Here is a 7,699-nt window from a genome sequence, read left to right as displayed (position 1 = left end):
AGGGCCCAACCGGGTTCGAACCGGTGACCTCTTGATCTGCAGTCAAATGCTCTACCACTGAGCTATGGACCCTTCGGTGATGTTAGTTAGCATCTAAATATGATTAATACGGATTAATAACCTCTAGCATTCAATATTTTATTGCAGGCTAAAAGTGCAATGCAAGGATATTTACAAGTCTTTTTGTTCTAGTTACTTTGCCCCCTCCGTCTAGCTTTTTCTCATTTGTTCTTTATTATATGTGTGTATATATATATATATTCTCCATAAACCTAGATCTGCCTAAGTTAGCTTTGCCATTGTCTAAATCACAAAATTCTTAATCAAGTCCGTCTTCTATAAAAGAATTTTGCTTGTTGTTTATCTCATATTTATTAGGACTCCTATAACTATCCAACGTATATTATCTTGTATACTTAGTGGTTGTTTGATTCAAATAGGTATGCAGAAACTGCATGATCAAGAGATTAATAAGGTTTCACCCCCCAACTTTGCTTTAAAAATCAAAATCCCCCCTCAACTTTGAACAATAGGCATTCTCCCTCCTTTATCCTATGCAATGTCTATTTTACCCTTAATATTTTCAAACCTCCATTTATATAATACCCTTTATATTATATAACCAGGAAACTGGTCCGCGCTTCGCGCGGTTGTTAAAATCTTACTAAAATTATGAAATAACTATCTTTTTTTCAACATCTAAAATCAAAAAGAATTTCATTAAACAAATAAACCTAAAATTTTGAACTCACATTATCTTCACAATAATATAGTTTTAAAGTACTCAAACGATGTTAACAAAAAAATTGACACCTATATTTGTAAAAATACTATCAACATTTTCTTTTATCTTGAGAAAAATCATAAAATATTATTTTCTTTGAGTTCAATCTTTTACATAATGTTTGAACCTATCTTTATTTTTAAATATCATATTCTCATATAATTAATGCTTTGACTTTTTTTTCTTGGTAAGAAAATTGTTTATTTACCAAAAAAAAAATGCTTTGATTTTTTCCTTGTATATAGTAACTTTTATGTAGTTTTTACAAAAGTTTATATTATTTCAAATTTTATGAAAACTTTGTGTCCGAACTACTCCGAAAATTAAATAATTTGACCTCGTCCACCAAATTGTGTCACATAAATAAAGCGGGAGGAAGAGAATATTATTTTTAAGCTTTGCTCTATTTTTTGGTGCGATTACGAGTTACATCCTTAGATACTTCATTAACATATAATACTCTTTAAATTTTCTAATAAGTTTTTAAAAGTTGATCCTTCTTAGTGTTGCTTTCTATTCTTACGTACTATTTCTCTATATCCATTTCTTTCCACCACAATTCCTTTTCAGACATAACGAAACACGAAATAAATATTACTATACTTTCTTTTTAAGTGAAAAATTACCAGAGTTGAGCTTCTATTGAGCTATTTTAAAGAATAAAAAAACAGAGGACTCATGTATACTAAACACCATGTCCTCACCACCAAGTATATACTGGCTGCTAACATTTTAGTCTATAGTAAATATCTCACTCAGACATCAACAATTTACAATTAAGAGTTTGAGTTGATTATATACTTTATAAATCTATATAGCTTCAAATGTTCAAACCTTATGAATCTCTTTTGGTTTGTATGAATAAATCAAACCTGCAATTGGCGTTATGCGTAAATGATTGGCATAAGCAGAATTTTAAATCCAAAAAATGCTTACAATATTCACAAGTGCATTTTGAAATGTATATTATTGAGACCCTTCAACAAAATAATACCTGGTATTAAGATTCTACATATCTTATCAGGTCAAAGTATACATGGCTTGGAGAACTCTGTTACTTGCCAAAATTATTGAGAAAGAATTGCCCCATTGGGCAAAAAAACTGAAAGTACAATATATTTCATGATTGTTCTGAGAAGGAGAGTGAAAAACTTATATGTCCTTCACCTCAATTTATAGTATGACGGGATATATCATGTATGAAGGAAGACGGGATGCATTTATGGATATTTGGAATATGTTTATAAACGTTACATAGATAGAGTGATAGAGAAGGTGAACTGGACAACCATTTACCGGTTATTTGACACCCATTTGCAGCTATTTAAGAGCTTTTACAGCCTAATAATGTGAAAGAAACAGATTTTCACATTAAACAGCATGCGGTGCAATAACTGAGATAGTGGAATTAACGAAAAAATAGAGAAAATGCAAATAAATGTCAAAAAAAGGAGAAAAAAGATAAATAGGAATGGAGGTCATAGAGAGGTGCCACATCACCTTGTCTATGCCTAATTTTATATTATATATAGATTTTTTTTAACCTAGGTATTTATAGATTTTTATTTAAATTCATATTATAAGTAGAATACTCCTTTTATGAATTTATCACAAAATTTAATGTTACTTTTTATGATTGATATTTTAATATTAAATGCATTAAGTATACACACACACACACACACACTACCTGTTATTTTTACACACACACACATATATATATGTATATTTAAGTTTCACTTCTCTTTTATTATCTATTGTCAATATATAAACGAGTTTTGGTTGTCATTAATGGAATATTTTAAATTATAATTTTAAAATTCATTTATAATTAAAAAAAAAACTCTTTTTGGATTTTTTTTATAGAATATTCCTTTATTTTTATTAATTGTTTTGATTACATGCATTGAAATATATTGATAAAGTTATTAGTACCGGTTGTTTTTACTTGTATATATAGATATTAGAGTTTTGATTATTATTAATAAAAAAAATCTTATTCTTCTCATTTATTTTATTACAGAACGACATTAAGTTATATACTTAACTAGTATTTCTCACTTTTCTTTTGTCGTCTCGAAAACAATATTTATTTTTTATAGGAAATTTGTTACATAGATTAAAGAGATAAAAATTATAATTTTAAAGAAGTAAAAGAAAAATAAGACAAGTTGATAATGTAAGGGTAAAATAGGAATTTAAAAAAGTCAATTAGGATGGGGGGGGGGGGGGGGGTTGATTTTTAAAGCAAAGTTGGGGGTTGAAAATGATTTTCACCCGATTAATAATTAATGTCAGGATTGTAATGCATAGATTAGTGATACATGGATTATTTGTTTCGGATGTTTGGTCTATAGTTTTAATTTAAAGATGGCTTAATGCATATGCGACCCCCTAAACTTGTCTCTTTTTTCCAATTTGGCACCTCAACTAAGTGTTGTTCCTATTGAACCCCTGAACTTGGCGTCAAGTGTGTCTATCAAACACAATCCGACTTACATAGCATATATGGTGAAGAACCACCACTTAAACCAGTCAAATAACAAAATTGGAAAATAAAAAATCAAAATTGAAAAGTAAAACTGGAAAATAGAATCTGAAAACTAAAACTGGAACCTAAAACTAATAATAAAAACTTAAAACTGAAAAGTAAAAAAAGAAGCGAAAAATCGATAATCAAAGCCGAAAAATAAAAAATTGGAAACTAAAATTGGAAAATCAAAAAGCTGGAAAATAAAAAAACAAACAAACAAAAAACCAAAATAAAAAAAAAAAATCAAATTTGGAAATCAAAAACCAAAGCTGGAAAATAAGAAATCAAAATTGAAATAAAGCGAAAAATAAAAGCGAAAACTAAAACTAGAAAATAAGAAATCAAAGCTGGATTGGTTTAAGTGGTGGTTCTTCACCATATATGCTATGTACAGAACCGGCCTTAGGATCAAGCAACTAAAGCTTGAGCTTTAGGCCCCCAAATTTGGGGGGCCTTTTTTTTTTTTTTTTTTGCCAACAATAGGTTAATTAATTAATTTTTTTTTTTTGGAAAATAATGAGTACTTTTTAAGCATAAAAGCATAATTTTTAAAATGAATATCAAAAATAGATTTTAACTTTTAATTGTCCACTTTCGCTTATTTAGATAAAAATAATTTATTTTTCCTGTTATACCCTTATCATTAATAGTCATTTCAAATCATTTTTCAAGTCCAATAAGACTATATACCAATTAATATGAGCATTTTGGTAAAATATGCACTTCATTTATTATTTCTTTGTACAAAATCTATAATGGACAAGTAAAAGTGAACGGATGAAATACATTTTTATTCTATGCTCTTTCTTGATTTGTCCAGAATGTCGATCTCTTATATACTCTCTCCGTTCACTTTTACTTGTCCACTATTCATAAATAAATTTTCACTTTTACTTGTCCACTTTCGCATATCAAGAGAAAACTAATTTATTTTTCCTGTTTTGCCCTTAGCATTAATTACTCATTCCAAATTATTTTCCAAATCCAATGCAATTATACATCAATTAATATGGATATCACGGTAAAATATGCACTTCATTGGTAAATGGGACTAAGGTTGTGGTTCCAATGGAAAATAATGCGCTTGGGTATCAATTCAACTTATTCATATGCCTAGATGCATTAAACCAAGGGTCACGCGAATCTTGCTAAAAGTTTTCCAACCAAATTAGCAAATTTCATCTTAGGCTTTTCCAAGCCCTAGAATGTTTTATAAGAGAACACCCGTTTAGCCTCAACTAGCTTTCCTATTCCTAGCTCAAGCAATTGGATGGATTTAATGAACCAAATTGTTGCTATTAACTCTTTTAACAATCTCTACTTTCTTTTCCAAGCAAAGTAATGGTATTAAGGCGCAAGTAATGTTGTACACCATCACAAGACATTAACGCTTGAAGAGTTAATAGAAAACACCATTAGCATATAAATGAAGTATGAATATGAAACCCAATCACATAACTAACACATTTGGTCTCACAACCTTAGCTAAAAAAATTAGCTACTAATATTCATTAAAGGTAAAGCAATAATGTAAAGTGTATTCATAAAGCTTACAAAAGTATTGAATGGAGAAGATGACAAAAGCAAAAGGAATCTCTTAAAAGCTTCACCAACCAATAATAAATGAGCTCCACAAAAAGACAACTAAAAATCTGTAGAATAAATGAGTCCAAAACCCTAGAAAATCTATTTATAGAATGTCCAAAACGGGAACAATTTCTAGACAAAAATACCCCTGCGCATCTGGTGTGAATCGCACTTGGTGTCGCATACCAAATCTTCGCAGGTACTGCATCTTCAATCAGCTGTGGTGCAGCATTTGCCGCATCAGGTGCGACTCGCATGTGGTGCTCGCATGTGTTGCACCACTGTCTTCCTTTTTAGCCATCTTTGTCAATAGATGCTGCAGCACCTGCGACTCGCATGCAGTACATGCGATTCGCAGGTGATGTTCTAGTTCATTTCAGCTGATTTTTGCTTCATTTTGCCTCAAGTCGCTTCTGACACATGTTATTCTACAAATTAAGACAAAAACACGAGAAACGACATCAAAAGTACTTGGGGATTTACAAAAGACTAAGCAGTTGGCGTCGAATGTGTCGTACTTTCACGGCACATCAGGAGGCACACATGCATTAAGCCTTTAAAGATATTAGTTTGGAAAATCATGACGTCCTATTCTCATTCCACATTCGATCCCTACATATATTTCCTTATAACATAAGCAGGTATAATTTTATGAGAAAAATTAAACTAGTATCCTAAAATTAAACTAGTATCCTATGTGTAGACGTTCCAAACAATGCATAAAGCAATGCCGAATTTGTGTAATAAACCCTCCAAGCAGCCTACCAAACGGTCCGATAAATAAAAGGGAGAAAGAAAAGATGGGATAAAGTTACTAGAAATGGGGAAATAAATGTTAATCCAATTGTGTTACTGCCAAGGGACGTTGGTAATGCAGTAGAAGGTTACTGTAGATATTTGAATTAATGTTAGAGGTAGAGAATGGAAGAGAAAACTAATCAATTGATCAAGCAACGGGTTCTGAGATAGAAGGAGATTGGGAAGCCATATATGAGTCGATAAAGAAGGAAAACTGTTGGCTAACTGTTATGACATTATTTGACTGGAAACAGAAATTTTTAGAAAGAAAGACGTTCAAATTTTATAGTCTAAAATTGGTCATAAACATAACTATATTAATAAAACGGAAAAGGCTCAAATATGCTATCGAACTATTGGAAATGACTCATTTATGCCACTAGTCAATAGTTTGGCTTATTTATGCTATCAAACTATCGAAAGTGGCTCATTTATGCCACTCATCAATAGTTTGGCTCATTTATGTTATCGCCGTTACCAAAATGACTCATCCATGTCATTATTCATTAACGCTGGTTTTACAATACCAGATTTGATACGTGACCTCCAACTAGATGGTTGTGGGTGGGTTGAGTGTATGGGTCAGACTTTTTATTAATTTGGGATTTAAAATTTGGCTGATTTAATTAAATGATGTAGACCTCTAATTGGAGGCCAAGTGTCATATTTGGTATATAAAACCGGCGTTAATGAAAATGGCATGGATGAGTTATTTTGGTAACGGCGATGGCATAAATGAGCCAAACTATTAATGAGTGGCATAAATGAGCCATTAGCCATAGTTTGATAGCATTAATGAGCCAAACTATTGATGAGTGACATAAATGAGCAATTTCCGATAGTTTGATGGCATATTTGAGCCTTTTCCGTTAAAAAAAAAATGGAACCGAAGAAGTAGTACATTGTTTTTGGAAGAACTTCGAGAGCGGAAGTAGAAGGCTATAAATTGACATCTAATACCATAAGAATACTTTGTGAAAGGTTCAATTCTGGAGCCTGTTGTATTCCAATTTATTATAATGAGAAGAACAAGTATGAGATAAGCATAACTAGTACAACATTGTGACTCTCTCTGGAATCACTAGGCTGGAACAGAAGAATCTAACCGATGATTTCAAATTTTTTCCATTTTTCTTTTGTGGAGCTTCAATATTTCTCTTGGAAAGCAAGCAAGACAACAAGGGAGGTTTTAGGCAACTCGCTGGTTTCGAGATAGATTTCCTTGCGGGTGTGTCCACTTGTTTTCCTATTCAAGTTCTGGTTCCAATTTCAGAAAGTTCATATTCTTATTGCCACTACTTCGCATACACCGGTTAAAAGGTTAAATGGTTCATTTTTCTGAACTTCAAATGAGTTAGGTTCTTTACGCAAAGAAGCTTAAAAACATAGTTAAGTATATGAGTTGGGGTAAAAAGTGAGTTTCCGAAAATAGTGTGTGAAAATTCAAGTTTCCTTTCTCAATTTTGAGTTTATCCAATTTTAATTTATAGTGAAGGGATTTCTCACGATTGGATCAACATGGTAGATTAAGTTATGGACAGATCCAAACAAACATCAAATCAAAGTGATACACTACTCTCTCTCTCTCTCTCTCTGCTTCTGTTGGAACTTGGAAGTGCCTAGTCGTGTGCTGTGATTAGCCATAATCATAGTCATAATTAGTTAGTCTAGCTCTGTTTAGCTTTAAAAGTTTTTTTCTTTTTCCCTTAAACAAGAAAGCGAGAAATATATGCAGGGTTTCCTGTAAAAAAGAACTTTTTTTTAGAATGCTTTCAATTTGTAAGGGAAAAGCAATAGATTAATATGATTTCTGATTGGTCTAACAATTTGCGAAACAGAAACAAAATGGAACAATATACTGCTATTACTTTGCCAATACAAAGGCTTTCCAAGTACATAGAATTGATCAAACTTTTAAGTACTGAAAACATGAGTCCACAACTTAAATGACCTAAAAAGTGGGATTTGAGACCAAAATAACCCATTAAAAAAAAAAA

General features: G+C 31.4%; 1 non-coding gene across 1 annotated transcript; it reads right to left on the bottom strand.

Moving 5' to 3' along the window:
- TRNAC-GCA (transfer RNA cysteine (anticodon GCA)) lies at positions 1-72 on the bottom strand. Its single transcript has one exon. It is a non-coding gene; the product is annotated as a tRNA-Cys (tRNA).
- Between the last annotated feature and the right edge of the window lie 7,627 nt (positions 73-7,699).

Source organism: Lycium ferocissimum, chromosome 5, assembly GCF_029784015.1.
Source record: "Lycium ferocissimum isolate CSIRO_LF1 chromosome 5, AGI_CSIRO_Lferr_CH_V1, whole genome shotgun sequence".
Taxonomy (NCBI): Eukaryota; Viridiplantae; Streptophyta; class Magnoliopsida; order Solanales; family Solanaceae; genus Lycium; species Lycium ferocissimum.
Note: the sequence above shows the minus strand (reverse complement) of the source record. Positions and strands in the feature narration are given on the sequence as shown.